The sequence below is a fragment of the Sarcophilus harrisii genome, chromosome 2 (assembly GCF_902635505.1).
Source record: "Sarcophilus harrisii chromosome 2, mSarHar1.11, whole genome shotgun sequence".
In the NCBI taxonomy this organism is placed as follows: domain Eukaryota; kingdom Metazoa; phylum Chordata; class Mammalia; order Dasyuromorphia; family Dasyuridae; genus Sarcophilus; species Sarcophilus harrisii.
Window position 1 is genome coordinate 323,471,835 of NC_045427.1, and position 16,286 is coordinate 323,488,120.

Consider the following 16,286-nt stretch of genomic DNA (forward strand, 5'->3'; position numbering starts at 1 on the left):
TAATGAGGAAAAAAAACCCCATGATATGCAAATGAAATAACTCTATTTGTACCTGACTTTCAACTCTTACTTGTTATGAAAAATGGAATATAGGTAGGAGGAGGACATGAATTTCGTATAAAAATTGAATCCCATAAGTCAGTGATTATAAGGAGACCAAAGCTTAGAAAGCTTCAGAATAACTTCTTCAACTTCTCCACCAAGCATAGAGATAGCAGCCAAAGGCAACACCAATTTATAATGCAAACTTCCTTGTAAAATCTTACAGAGAAAGAGGATGAAAGATTATTAGTGGTATTACCTCATAAAACAGATGCAGAACACAGTTAAACTTGTAGAAAGTAAGCTTAGAGAGAACCAGCTCGGCAAAGTCACTTAAGGTTGTGTAAGTGTTGGTGTATGTAGAACAAAAATTAGAAATTTTATTTAAAAAATTAAGAAAATCTTTTTAAATGTATGTTTTTTTCCTTCTTAAACCATTGAGTAGTGGAGCCAACACATTTCGATTTTAAATATCAGTTTCAAATGATCATAGGAGAAGTAGAAGTAGAACTAAAGAGAACAAAGTTGGGAAATGTATTTGAATCAGATCAAGTATATTTAGAGATTCTTTGTTTGAGGCGATATTTGCGAGTGTGAGGTATTATTCGTAAAGTACTTGAAGGAGGTAGAGACAAAGTTACATAAAAAATCTTGGACCTCACAAATATTGAGAAAAGGTAAAAGGAAATCATGTTAGGAGCTATACACCATTTGTGCTTATTTTCTCTTTTATGTAAGATTTTTATGATCCCAATAACAATAGGTTGTAGTTACATAGTACTTTAAGATTTGCACAGCACTTAATATTTTATCATTTTATCCTCATTACCCTTGTAGGCGGGTGTTATTTTCATCTCCATTTTATAGGTAAGGAAACTGAGGCAAGAAAAGGTCAAATAAGTTGTTCAGGATTACACAGCTAGCAAGTGCCTGAAGTTGAATTTAAACTGGAATTTTCTTGGCTCCAGGTCTAATATTTTATCCACTGAACCATCTGTCTAAGGTGTCTCTGTATTGGAGGCATTGTTGATAGTGGTATTAATAGGAAAGAAATAGGCTTTCACAAAGTGATATTCCACAGAAGAATACATATTTACCTTCATAAAGTTGCCTGACAATGAAAAAACATTTGGTTTATAAAGCTAGTAACTGCTTAAAAGATTCACTTCCAACAAGGTCTCTCATATAGCCATCGAAATTGTCAGATTCCATGAAAGATACAACAGAGATGACTTTGTTCTAGCCTATGATCAATAAGATCAAATGTGACCAAGAGCTGAATGCTCATCAGATGTGTTTGCCATGTTGCAGATGGGATAAATTGCAAATCCCTCCAAATTGAGGAGGGATTCTTTATTTAAGATAAGGTCCTCTATTGCTCCCATTTGAGGATGTGCTCATTGCTTCAAGTATTTCGAACATTGTAGATCCTACTATGAGGTCCAAAAACTAGTCAGAGAGTAGTTGGATAAAGAATTGGGACCAAACATTTATTCAGGAAAAACAAATGGATAAAGTATGTCTGATTTTGATGTAAAGTTAGATGCAACCTTTAGAGCTTGTCTGTAAGTGTGTGTGTGGGGGAGGTGGTAGTTGGGGTTAGGAGTGTGGTGTGATATGTTAAAGTGATGGAGATTTATATAGATTGTACATCTAATTGTATGTTGTAATCAAGGCAAAAGGTATATATTTATTTTAGCTTGATATCCCATGAACAGTGAATTGGGCTCACAATTGTAAAAAAAAAAAAAAAAAAAAAAAAAAAGAGAGAGAGAGGAAGAGACTGGGTTAAATTGTCTTGGGAAACCTCAAACTTCTCCCAGAAACAAAGAAAACAACAACAAAAAGTATTTTTGAAAAGAATCCAGAAATTTTAAGAACTTGAAACAGTATAGAACTTTTATCTGAGGGCATAATTTAATTTTAAAATTAACTCAAAAATAATAAAAATAGGGGAAGATGCTCTACTAAAAAGGATACTGATGAGAAATGACCATAGTGGGTTCCCCCCCCCCCAACTGATGTGAGATATCATTTTTCAAATTTTATAATGGTATAAAGTAACAAAGATGAGGAATTCAGTTAAGACAGAAGTGTAGAACTTATAGAAGAGGATTCTAGTCACAAAAATAGACTTTCACTAATGTGGAGTAAAAATGATATTTCCAAAATATGATTGTTTTACATGGATTGCCATGGAAAGGCCTTGTAATTTTTTGGTCCATTCTTTGAAACAGTGGTTGGTTTAGAAAAGAGAGAGATGAATACTGATAATAGAAAAAAGTCAAAACATTAGTAAGTAATGCTTTGGCTTGTTGGAGGATATTTTTGGTGACTGTCATATGACATTCTTCTTCAGTTTGAAGACTGATTATGGAAGGTGGAAAGCTGATGATTACCTTGACTAACTTTTTGTGAGCTTGCCCCTAAACTGTGTTTTTATTTTATTACTTCTGTCTGTAGGCTTAAAGGTAAGAGAGTAATAAAACTGAAATGGCGAAGTCATGATTCAAATATAACTTGAGATTGTTTCAGTAGAATATTACTTGGAAATGTATCATTGTAGAAAAGGAAAACTTGAAATGGATCAGAAAATAAGATAGGTGATGTTGGGTGACAGGATCACTAACTGGGAGAGCCTATCATATTTCCATGGCTGCTGAAGACAATTTTTACTTAAGCCTCCAACAAAAGTTGTCCATTTTGCTTCTCTGCTCCTCATTCTAAGTAGATATTTCAACTTTGGACCATCTACCATGAGTTCCCTTTGTTTCTCTCCCCCACATTCAACAATCTCCCTACCCCCCCAGCCCTTGTCTCAGTGAAGGAATACAGCTTCCCTTTTGCTGAAACCCTTTTCCCATGTCCTTAAGCCTCTTTCCAACTCCTGGTGAATTTTCAGTGATAGTTCTTTACTCCTTCTCCTAGGTCTTCCCTTCCCTTTCCTAATCCTGCTGTTATCTCCTCAATGTGTCATCCTAAATTCTCTCCTCATCTCCATAGGCAGAATTCTAGAAAAGTTAATCTGAAGTCATTCCTCAATTCTTTGTAGTTTGACTTCTGCTACTACTTGATATTAAAGTTGACTTGAAAATCACTACTAATCTAGTCACTATATCCAAGTGGCGTTTTTTGAATTCTTATCTACTTAGAACACTAATAATTGTTGGCCTACCCTCTAGTTCTTGTTATTTCCTTTTAGTTTATAATGTTTATACTTTCCCGGGTCCTTCCCTATCTTTCTTTGCTGTTTGCTAAGATGGTTTTTCTTTATTCCACTATTTCAGAGATATGCCCCAAATTTTGTCTCTCCTCATCTTTTCTTAGAGATGAGGCACAGGGCATGAGGGAGTACATCACAGAATTGGGGGACCCCATTTGCAAAGCTTTAGGGAGAAGAAGTGGAATGTCTTATATGGAAAACAGGTAGTTAGGGGTCCTAACAGATCTAAATTTGAATTTTTCCATCCTAGATATTTATCAGCTTTGTGACCCTAGCCAAGTCATCCCACCTCTCTCAGTTCCTGTTACTATATTTGTGAAATGAGAATAGCATTTATAATACCTGCTTTATTGGGTTGTTGTGGAGTTTGAGTAGAACAGACTTTGAAAGCCTTAAAGCCTGTGAGACAGTAGGCATAGCCAAGGAGAGGGCACCTCAGTTAGGGATAGTAATGAAGGAAGAAAAAAGGGAGGAAATAAACATTAGTTTAATATTATTTATTTTTTATTTTATAAGACATTCTGCTAAGTGCTTTCAGATATTTATCTCATTTATTTGCAATAACCTTGAGAGACAGGTGATAGTATTATCCTCATTTTATAGTTGAGGAAACGGGGCAAGCAGTGTTTTGAGAATAGCTTTCTAACTCCAGTCCCAAGGTTACATAGGCAGCTTATGATGAGAGTAGTCAGAAAGTAGGAGATAGGGAAGAAGAAAGATTCTGATTTAAGGAAGAGATGACATAATGTAGAGGGAACCCTAGATATAACAAAAATGGGGCAAAAGGAGTATTTCAAATTTTACATCAAAAAGGGCTCAATAAATGGTAGAAAAATAACTTTTAAGCATTTTAACATTAAGCAAGAATTAATTTTTTAAAATGATTGTTTCTTTGGATTATAAGTAATAAAATCATTTCTCAAACAGCATCAGAAAACATATAGAAACTTAACAAATGGTAAACTTGGGGTCTTGCATTTAATTGTCAGCATTTTTCAGTGTTCATGAACATTTATTAACATTGTTTGACACTGTTGTCTAAACTAAATGGTTTATATATTTAAATAAACTAAACTAAATGGTTTATATATTGTTTTTTTCCTTTTGTGAGGCAATTGGGATTAAGTGACTTGTCTAAGGTCATACAGCTAGGAAGTACTAAGTACTAAGTGTCTAAGGCTGAATTTAAACTCAGGTCTTCCCAACTACAGGGCCAGTGCTCTATATATTGTGCCATCTATCTGACCTAGTTGAATGAATTTTAAATAAAAGATTTTTAAAAGATATCAGAACTCACTATTTGACAAAAACTGCTGGGAAAATGGAAACAAGTATGGCAGAAACTAGGGTACTGACCCACACCTAACTGTGTGCCAAGATAAGGTCGAAATGGGTTCATGATCTAGACATAAAGAATGATATTATAAACAAATTAAAACAAAGGATAGTTTACCTCTCAAATTTGTAGAGGAGGAAGGAATTTCTTTTCAAAGAAGAACTGGAGATCATTATTAATCAAAAAATAGATGATTTTGATTATATTAAGTTAAAAAGTTTTTCCACAAACAAAACTAATGCAGATAAGATTAGAAGGGAAGCAATAAATTGGGAAAACATTTTTATATTCAAAGATTCTGAAAAAGGCCTTATTTCTTAAATGAGCAAAACCAGGAGGTCATTGTAAATGGTAACAAGAAGATCATATGTTGATCGATTCTGATGGACATGGCTCTCTTCAACAAATAGATGATTCAAACCAGTTTCAGTTGTTCAGTGATGGAGCGCCATCTACATTCAGAGGACTGTGAGAACTGAGTATTGGATCACAACATAGTATTTTCACTCTTTTTGTTGTTTGCTTGCCTTTTATTTTGCTTCTTTTTATCTCTTGTGCAGCACTATAATTGTATAAATGTGTATATAAACATGTATTTCTACTATGTTTAACATATATTGGACTATTTGCCATCTAGGGGAGAGCATGGAGGAAGCGGGGGGAAATTGGAACACAGGGTTTGCAAGAGCTAATGTTGAAGAATTGACTACATATATGTTTTGAAAAATAAAAAGCTTTAGTTAAAGACATCAGATATCCTTAATCTAATTTAAATCAGGGAGTCATACATCTAAGGCATGCAGCATCCTGGTAATAGATAGAAAGGATAAATATCTAATTTTGAAATAATTATATATTAGCATTTCACAAGCTCTTTCAAAAAACTTTTATGGATATTATAGATGGTATAAGAAAATTTCCTATGCTAGGAATATTTTTGCTTTAAAAATATTAAATAGAAATTAAGTTATTTCAAGAATTTGCGATTTCATCTGTGTTAAAATTACTACAGTATGGCTACAACTTAGAAGTTTTAGAGTTGTTGCTTAAAGAGTAGAAAAGAATAGACATATCTGTGGTTCTGTGGTTTGATATGTGGTTCTAAGTTTGATAATGCCTGTGTCCAGGCTTTCTGTCATGTTTGGAATGATCACTTTCTTCCTCACCTTTGTATGTTAGTATTCCCATAAAAGCTTTGCCCAGGTATCATCTCTTATATTTTTAAATACTATTTTATTTTTCCAAATACATGTAAAGATAGTTTTCAGCGGTCACCTTTGTAAAACCTTATGTTCTGAATTCCCTCCTCCTACCTCAAGAGAGCAAGCAATCTGATATAGGTTAAATGTGGTTTTTCTAAACATATTTCTATATTCATCACACTATGCAAGAAAAATCAGATCAAAATGGGAGGAGAAAAAAAAAAAAAAAGAAAAGAAAAGCAAACTAAAAAAAAGTGAAAATTCTATGCTTTTATCCACATTCGATCTCCTTAGTTATCTCTCTGGATGTGAATGGCACTTTTCATCCCAAGTCTATTGGAATTGCTCAATATCATCTCTTAGATGTGACCTTTCCTGATTCCCCCCAGCTACCACTGGAGGCCCTCTTTATACCCGGTATCCCCAGGTACTATTAGTATAGTAGTGTTTTACTGTTCAGATATATCCAACTCTGTGAAAAACATTATGCTCCAAAGCATGGGAAAAAAGCACACAGCCTTGTTTCACTCCATTGGTGACTGGGAAAGCATGAGAGCATTGTCCATTGTTCAGAACCCACACAAGCATGCCATTATGAAATTGACAGTATCATGAAACCTAGACGGTATATCAGCACCATGCTAGGGAACTCAATTCCCTCCATATGAATTGTCTTAAGAAGATTCTGAAGATTACTGGCAAGAGAAGGTGCCAGACACACTGAGGTCCTTTTTTGAACTAAACTACCAAGCATTCTAACTTCTGCAGAGAGCACAATTCCATTGGGTGGGCCATACTGTCCAATTGCCAAATGTATGCTTGCCAAAAAAATTATTTTATGGAGAACTAACACAGGACAAGCACTCACAAAGTGGTAAGAAAAAGTGATATGGTGACACTCAAGATCTCTCTTAAGAAGTTTAGAATCGATTGGCATAGGACCACCCAACATGGCATGCCTTCATTAGAAAAGGTATGAGCACAGCAGAATAGAATTAGCCCAAAAGAAACGAAAGGTGCACATAGGAGAAGCCACCTCAAATGTTCACATGCATTATTTGTGTCTGATCTGTGGCAGAGCATTCTAAGTTCGTATTGGTTTGATCAGCCATAATCAGACACATTGTAACTTGACTTTAACATAATGGTGTCTTTTGGTTCTCTTCAAGAACAAAGGACAGCAACCAATTCTGGGACCCCATTTGGGGTTTTCTTGGCAAAGATGTGGAGTGGTTTACCATTTCTTTCTTCAGCTCATTTTACAGATGAGAAAATTGAGGCAAACAAGGTTAAGTCACTTGCCAAGAGTCACATAGCTAGGAAGTGTATGAGATTGCATTTGATTTCAGGAAATTGAGCCTATTTGACTGTAGGTACAGCACTATGCTGAGCTATGCCACCTAGTTGCCCTAGATGCAGTGCTCTAATACTTGTTCAGTAAATGCTTAATGATTGAACTATCAGTAGAATTTGAACCTAGGTTTTTCTGATTCTTAGTGTAGTTTGATTCAGTGTCCATAAGAAGGAAAAAATAGATTGTGGAACCATAAAGGTTGTAGAATCATGGAGGCATGTAAGGAATTTGAGAGAGATCATGTGAAGAGATTAGCTTGCCTTGGGTCATAGACCCCTTTGGCATTCTGTTAAAGCCTATGGATTCTTTCTCAGAATAATGCTTTTAAATGCATAAATAAAATATAGAATCATGAAGGAAATTAATTAAATTGAGAATTGTTAAAATACAAAAAAAAAAAAAAAAAAAATTATGGGTCCCAGGTTAAGATCCCCTGATCTAATCAGTTCCTCTCAGAGTTTAAAGGAAGAAAGTTAGGCCCAGAAGTTTTCACTCTCTGATGGCCAATTATTGATTGTAGTGAGATAATGGAGAGCTAGAATTAAGAGGTAGCATTGAACCCAGGAGCTCTGACTATAGAAATCATACTTTCCACTAAACCTTGGATTGTATGAGGTTTTTTTAATCCTCTGGAGGCGTAAATGAAAATTGATTGTAGCCAGCATCATTTCATTTACAGGATTATCATTTTAAAGATAGTTTAACAATTTGTGAAATAGAAGAAAATATGCAAAATTAAAGCTCTTGAACAATTTTTAAAAAATCATATAGTTTCTTTTTTTTCCAATTATATGAGAAGGCATTTGCAAAGCTGAGTTAGCAAAAGTGTTTTGGGATTAAGTCTACTATATAGTGCTAATAATACAAATGCCTTCCATTAAATTTGCAAAACTTTTATGTATAATTTTTTTCCTTTTTTTAGGTATAATTTTGCCAGAAGTTTACTCGTTGAGATGATAGTTTCCTGTTAATTTAAAGTTTATTTAGTTTTGGGAATAGTTATCAGTTTACTTCCTCTCTTGCCCCTTCAGTTTACTTCCTCTCTTGACCCATAACTTGACAAGAGAAAGGGGATGAGTGGGAGGGAGGAAGTCATAAACAAAGAGGTGTCAGGAGTGCATTTTTTTTTTTTCTTTGTTTGCAGTCTTTAAGACATCTTGGCCTCCTTATTCTCAGTCCATATATCTAATCAATTGCCATGTATCGTGGATTCTACTCTCACAGTCTCTCTAAGCATTTCTCCACTCATGTCTTATCATCATATTTCAGGCCCTTTCATCTGGGCTTGTAAATAACCTAACTGATCTCCCTGTTTCAGGTATTTGCTTTCTTCATTCTATTCTTTACACATCTGCTGAAGTGTTGTTCCTAAAAGGCAAGAATGACAAATATAATTTTCTTTGGTATTTAAAGCCCTTTACAATCTGGCTCCAGCTTACTTTTCTAGTTTTATACATTATTCCTCCTCACATATGCCACACCTTGCCTTCTTCCCATATTTCAATTCTGTTACTTTTTACAGATTGTTACCCTATGCTTGGAAGGCATACCTTTCTTACTTCCACCTCTTAGAATTCCTAGGAAGTTCAAAAGCCACTAGACTTGAGGTTTTTCTTGATATGCTCAAAATTAATTTGCACTTAAAAATACATACACATACTCATATGCATGTATATATGTATTTGTATGTGTGTGTGTATATGTGTATGTGTGTGTGTGTGTGTATGTGTATATATATATATATATGCATTGTAAGTATACAATTGTTTCTGCTTTATTCTCCAAGAGAACCAATGATATCATGAGATGATTACTTGACTGGCATGTAAATTGGATTTAAGTGAAGCAGAGTTGCTCAAAGTTGTCATCCTCCCTCTGTCTTCCAGCATCATTGAAAACCAGTGATGGCCCAGAATTCAGTGGATGATTGTAAGTGTCTGATTTCTTACCAAGCTCTAAACACTCCACAGCACATGTTTTAGCCACTTTCGTGGCCTTTGAAACAGATTGTTCTCATTTGCCCATTCCATTCTAGGGAAGTCTTTACTTGTGTGGGCTACACAACCCCCTAATTCACTGAGGACTTTGTCGGTTACTCTGAACCTGGTATAGGCTGTCTGTTCTGACATGGCTTTACCCCCTCCAGAGTGTAGCCTCTATATAGACTATGATTTTTTGGATCCACAGGTGAGAACTGAGTTATTAATAGCTGGAAGATGAGCAGCCCTGTAAAGGGCTTGGCAAGCCTTCACACTAGACCCATTAGTCCTCCTTGAACACCCTATACATATTTATTATTTGCTTGTTGACTGAAGCGACTTTTACTCAGTCACACAGACTTCAGATAGCAGAGCAGGAATTCAAATTTTTTAACTTCTGACTTTGAATCCAAAGTACCCTTCTGAGACCTCAAGTGAAAGTGGGGATTGCTTCTAACTCTATCCTCTCAGATTGTTGAATGCTGGGAGAGTGGAACAAATAGTGGTTAAATTGAATTATTTGCTATATCTATTAAGTAAATACATAAATTTTATGTCACTGAAAACAGAAATTCTTTCTTTCTTTCTTTCTTTCTTTCTTTCTTTCTTTCTTTCTTTCTTTCTTTCTTTCTTTCCTTTCCTTCCTTTCCTTCCTTTCTCTTTCCTTTCTCTTTCCTTTCTCTTTCCTTTCTCTTTCCTTTCTCTTTCCTTTCTCTTTCCTTTTTCCTTTCTTTCTTTCCTTTCTTTCTATAACTTTTCATTGACAGAATCCATGCCAGGGTAATTTTTTTTTTTTTTTAACAACATTATCCCTTGCACTCACTTCTGTTCCAATTTTTCCCTCCCACCCTCCACCCCTTCCCCTAGATGGCAAGCAGTCCTATATATGTTGAATATGTCCTAGTATATCCTAGATACAATGTATGTGTACAGATCCAAACAGTTTTCTTGTTGCACAGGGAGAATTGGATTTAGAAGGTAAAAATAACCCGGGAAGAAAAACAAAAATGCAAATAGTTTACATTCATTTCCCAGTGTTTTTTCTTTGAGTATAGCTACTTCTGTCTGTCATTGATCAATTGAAACTGAATTAGGTCTCTTTGTCAAAGAAATCCACTTCCATCAGATTACATCTTCATACAGGTATTGTTGTTGACGTATATAATGATCTCTTGGTTCTGCTCATTTTACTTAGCATCAGTTCATGTAATTCTCTCCAAGCCTCTCTGAAAACAGAAATTCTTAAGAGGATTTAAATATTTACTGGTTAAATATCTAACTTGGTGGAGTCCCAAAGAAGAGATGAAAAAAAGTTTGTTTTTTTTGCTTGATATGTTGGTTGATTTTGATGATTTTACCCCCTTCTTTCTTACTCTTTGTTATGAGAGATGGCTTTCTGGGTTGAGGTGAGGAGAGGTATATATTTGGAAATAAGGGTCATATAAAAGCAACCTGTCAATAAATTTTTTGTTTTAGTTAAAAAATTGGTGGAGGTAGGGCTTGAACTTGACAGTCTTGACTCCTAGACTGATGCTTTTTTTCTCACTGTAAAATGCTGCATCAGCTTAAGAATAAGTGACCCAGATTTTAATGAATTCATCTCTTCTTTGTGGAATGATTCAGTTTAATAAAAGCAAAATGATAACTTATCAGGATAGAATATTGACTCTTTAGAAAACTTAGGTTCCAGTTTCTCCTCTGAAATTCACTCCTGGGTGGTTCACTTAATTTCTCTAGGTACACATTTGAAAAATGAGGAGTTTGACTTTGAGGTTTCTTTCAGCTATAGTATTGTCCAGTGAATCAGCTTAAAAAAAAGTTTTTTCAAAATATGCTAAACAAATAATACTTGAAAAGAATGTTTGATTTGTTAAAGTAACATCCTTATTTAAAAGCTCTGACTTGAGAGGAATCAATACTTTAACAGCTTTTAGTCTAAATGCTTAGTTTTAAAAAGGATTAATCTGCACATCTCATCATAATTAGAAAGAAAGCATAATATGGCCTTTGTAGTAATAGATCACATTTGTATAACCTTTTGTGGATTATATAAAATAGCTCATTAGTCACAGCAACTCTGAAAAGTAGTTTTATTATTCCCATTAAAATTTTAAAAAATAGTTAAATTGTATTTCCATATTATCCTATCAACTTTCTCCCTTCCCCATAAAAAACAAACAAACAAATAAAACTTTTGTTAACAAGCATGCATTTTCAGGTGATATAATTCCTACATGGACCGCGTCCCAAATATGTGTATATAGTTCTGCATCTTGAGTAGGATCTCAGGAGGTGGGCAGCATGTATCATTATTAAGCCTCTGGAATAATGGTTGGGCATTGTATTGATCAAAGTTCTTAAATCTTTCATTTTTGTTTGTCTTTGTAAAGTTATTATATATATTGTTCTCCTGGAGGATTTCAGAAAGGCCCGGAGAGACTTACATGAACTGATACTGAGTGAAATGAGCAGGACCAGGAGATCATTATATACTTTAACAACAATACTATATGATGATCAGTTCTGATGGATGTGACTCTCTTCAACAATGAGATGAACCAAATCAGTTCCATTTGCTCAATAATGAATAGAACCAGTTACACCCAGGGAAAGAACTCTGGGAAATGAGTGTGAACCACTATATAGCATTTCCAATCACTCTATTTTTGTCTGCTTGCAGTTTTGATTTCCTTCTCAGGTTAATTTTACATTATTTCAAAGTCTGATTCTTCTTGTGCAGCAAAATAACTATGTGGATATGTATACATATATTGTATTTAACATGTATTTTAACATTTAACATGTATTGGTCTACCTCCCATCTGGGAGAGGGAGTAGGGGAAGAAGAGGAAAATTTGGAACAAAAGGTTTGCAAGGGTCAATGCTGAAAAATTACCATGCATTTATCTTGTAAATAAAAAGCTATAATAAAAAATGGTTCTCCTGGTCTTGCTCACTTTCAGTATCATATATTCATCATAACAGTCTTCTCAAGTTTCTTTGAAACTGTCTTTTTTCATTTCTTTCATCACAGTACTCTAATATTCCATTACATTCATATGTTGTAATTTTATTTAGTAGTCATTCTCCATCTGAGAATGATACTCCCTTGATTTCTCATTCTTTACACTACAAAAAGAGGCGCTCTAAATATTTTCGTAAAGGGTGTGTCCTTTTCTTCTTTCACTGGTTTCAGGGAATTGACTTTTTTAGAGGTATCACTGGGCCAAAATATTAGCCCTAATTTGCATGAAAAGAAACTAAAGTTCACAGAACTTAAGGGACTTTTTACGTGGTTGTTTTAGATAACTTCAGGATTTGAAACCAGGTCTTCTGTTCTCTTGTTCCCTTCAGGATTACCCTTCACTAACAATATATACTTACTCCTGTGATTTGTATTTTCAGGTATAAGTCCAGAAATGAGAACATATATATATAAAATATATTTTGCTCAAACAATCAAATCTTTGTGTAATATTTATAACAAATTCAAATTTCTTCAACATAGCCAAATTATACTGATGGAATCTGTTTAGTCATACCTATATTCATTTTATTTGTTAGACATATAACTGTAGGTTTATATTAGTTGGCTAGTTGACTCATCTTGGAGTCAGGAAGACCCAAGTTCAAATCCAGCCTTAGCTCTATTAACTGTGTGACCCTGGGGAAGTCCCTTAACTTTTGTTTGCTTCAGTTTCCTCAGATGTAAAATAAAGACACTTACCTCCAAGGTCATTGTAAGGTTAAAAATGGGAAAAAAATTTTCAAATCTTAAGATGCTATTTAAATACTGTCTTATTCTTAGCTATTATTAATTTCCATAAGTCAAAATGACCACATTATTATCTTATGTCTTATGAAAATCTGGTAAAATATTAATTATTGATAATGTGAAAAAGCTGTTATAGTTCGAGGTAATTAAGGATCTTTTACATAGATTTATTGTCAAGAGAAAATAGAATTTTAAAACTTTCTACGTAGTCTTTATTTTTGAATCTTGTTTCGGTTAAAATTAGTGTTTTTATCAGAAAACTGATTTTCATTTGAATGTAACTATTTTGTTTAGACACTTTCTGTTTTATAGTGTGAAATAAATGAAAATATGATTTGATTTGCAGAAATCTACTTTATAGCCATCTTGTATGATATAGTCTGTTCTGTAAAGTTAAACTTCTCCATCTGTGATTTCCTTAAATGTTAATGAACATACATTCCCATTGGATACACACAAAAATAATGTGCAATTTTTACATTTGCTAATGAATAATTTTTTGCATTTGTAATCTGCCAAATATAAAGTTAATGATTATTTTTGGCTTATCTTCATTTAAGATTCTTTTGAATGATGCTTGAAGTCTGTTATGTGGAATGCAGTAGGGTTGAAGTATCATTTCTAAGATATTTTTCCTCCTAATTTCCTAACCACTATATTCTATTTTTTTGTGTGCTTCTGAAAAACCTGTGAAAAACTTGTGAAAGTTCCATAGTGAACTGCACTCACCCTTCATCCTTTAAGTGAATTGTTAATCTCTGTTACTTAGAGAAGCAAAGAGTGTTAGGAAGAATAAGATTTGCCTATTGCTGTCTTAAGTAGGTTCAAAAGAGGAGCTATTCCAATTTTTTGAGGAATATTTGGGGTTTTAAGCAACTTGGGTTAATATTAACATTATTTATTACTGATTTAGTGTTAATGGGAGAAATAACCTGGAAAATTTTTCACTGGGAAGGGTGAGAGGAAGGGGAAAAGACTCATAGATATGTGTGATCAAACCATTGAAAGACCCAGGAAAAAATGACAAAATTTGTAGAAGAAAGTACTAGCTTATAAAATTATCTATTGGCAACCAACATAATAGTTCCAAATAAATCCTTTGTTTGCCATTCTCTATTTTGCTGGGATGGTAGTTTACCTTGGCTGGGACTTTTTTAGTCTTATCTTGTCTGTTCTATTTCTATGCAAAAGAACCTGAGTTTTTCTTGATGTGTCTGGAGAAGTCCACCTGTCAATTATAGATATTTTATAGATATTGTATAGATATTTTATTATTGTTGCAGTAATGAAGAGATAAATAGGTACCAGGAGTGGTAAATATGAAATAGATTTGGGAGAGCAATAGATTATAAAAGAATATTATATAAAATTACAGTTGAATTGACCTGAAGAAATCAAGTCAGGCATTCATCACAGGGTATAAAAGTTTGCTAGTTTTTTTTTTGTGAGTAGCATTCAGGAGTTAGCAAGGAAAGTAGTTTTTACCAATTAGCAAGAAGAAACTCAAGTTCTTTAGTGGAACTCACAGTTAACCAGAAAGAAGATGCTATTAAAGGGAATAAGACAAGTTGGGAGTATGCCATTGCCTGGCAGTCTAAATCTATAGAACAGTTTAGATCACTAACCACAGAATGGGATTAACAAGGGAAGGGGTTACACTATTTACTGGTTTATCACCTTAAAAGAATTAGCTCTAACAAGGAAGAAAGATACTGTGAGGCAATGGGGTGAAAGGATGAGAAGAAAGACACCATGAGGGGAGATGCCGGGGCAGGCTGATAGTAAAAAGGATTTAGTAAAGATCTACATCATAAGCAGCTGTTTTACAGAAATAGATCCTTGGGGTTTGATGTTACAACAGCTTTCTGATTAGATATCAGAAGGTAAGGTTTTTAAAGACCTGGGATGGGAAGTCCAGTTGAACAAAAGACCTAGTTAAAAACAAAAGATTCACTTAATCCTATCTGTGCTTCAGATTTGCTTTGCTAAAGCCCTTCTGACTACCCAGGAATCATATCTGTGGCTCATACTTATAAACCATTTACAATTTACTACAGGTGAATGCATATTTGCCTACATTGAGATATACTTTAGATATGTTACATTGTCATAAATACACACGATCATAGATTTAAAGGTAGAATAAAATTTGGAATTTTTGTTGAATTCACCTTCATTTGCTTTGCTTTTACTTAGCAGATGGAAAAAATTTTGACTTAATATTTAGCTCAGGATCACACAGTTAATAGAGTTAGGATTTGAACTAAACTCCAAATCCAATGCACTTTCTACAATGTTAGGCTATTAAGAATCTCTAGATTATTTGGATTATAATATATGTGGATCATTCATCCTATCAATTAACCTCAGTATATTGTATAATTTAATTTAATACAGGTAGATTTCATTTCATGAAATTAAGGTATTCTGAAAAAAAAGCTGTGCTAATTGAATCATTGTTTCATATGCCTCGGGGAACTGGTTTTGAAATAAATGATTTTATAAAGCAAAGATTCCTCTTTTTAAATCTAATAACCATCCTCTAATGTGTCATATGTCTAATTAGTTTTTTTCTAATAAAGCAACTGAATAATTTTTGCCCCCTTTGAGTCTTCAGTATTCTTATTTGTCTCAGTAAAATTGTTGTGCAGCAGACTCTATATTCACTGTATACTTCAGTTATTTCCTTTTATTTGAATCAATCTGTTGACAACCGAAAACAGTAAGATAGTGAAAATGAAAATGGAAAAGAGCAAGCCTAGAAATTTGTCTTCTCTGGAGAAAGGAGAAGATGGCTTTTGTGCAGAGTATTACAGGATAAAAAGGGATACCTGCAAACTCAGTTTGACCATAGTGTATGTTATTAATTTTCCCTTGCTTATCATCTTTGATTTTTTTTCCCCTTTAGGTAGGCCCTCTTGTTCGTCTAACTCATTGTGTTAAGGAATTTTATTGGTCTGTTTTAGTGTATACATAGAACTTTCAATGAAGGGTCAAGGGGCTTCATTTTATAAACGACTTACCTGGCATGAATTCTTTTGGAAAGCAGGGGAGGGAAAAAAAAAAAAAAGAGAGACAGAGATAGAGAGGGAGAGGCAGGCAGGGAAGGAGAGTGCTGAGCACTGGAATGCAAAAGGATGTAAAGACAATTCTTGTTTTCAAGGAACTCAAAAACTTGTCTAATGAGGCAAGACTATATGAAAATTGTATACAGACAAGACACATGAGAAAAAAAATGGAAATAATCAAAGGAGAAGGCACTAACATTAGGGATGTTGGGTAAAGATGGTATAGAAGATGGTATTTTAGGGCTTGACTAAGGCCAGTAACTGGGAGATAAAGAAAGAGAGAATTCCTGGGATGGAGGACAATTCG

The 16,286-nt window shown here is 34.1% G+C and overlaps 1 protein-coding gene across 6 annotated transcripts in view; it reads left to right on the plus strand.

Annotated features, from left to right (window-relative positions):
* The window catches only part of FUT8 (fucosyltransferase 8), a 394,186-nt gene that overhangs the window by 43,826 nt on the left and 334,074 nt on the right, over positions 1 to 16,286 (plus strand). For 3 of the 6 annotated variants that reach the window (XM_031952731.1, XM_031952737.1, XM_031952734.1), the window contains one exon: positions 8,944 to 9,086. The exons of 2 other annotated variants lie outside the window; for them this stretch is intronic. The gene's annotated coding sequence lies outside the window, so the exon portion shown is untranslated. Of the gene's footprint in view, positions 1 to 8,925; positions 9,087 to 16,286 lie in introns of those variants that run through there. One more of the 6 variants, XM_031952732.1, reaches the window with a different exon arrangement.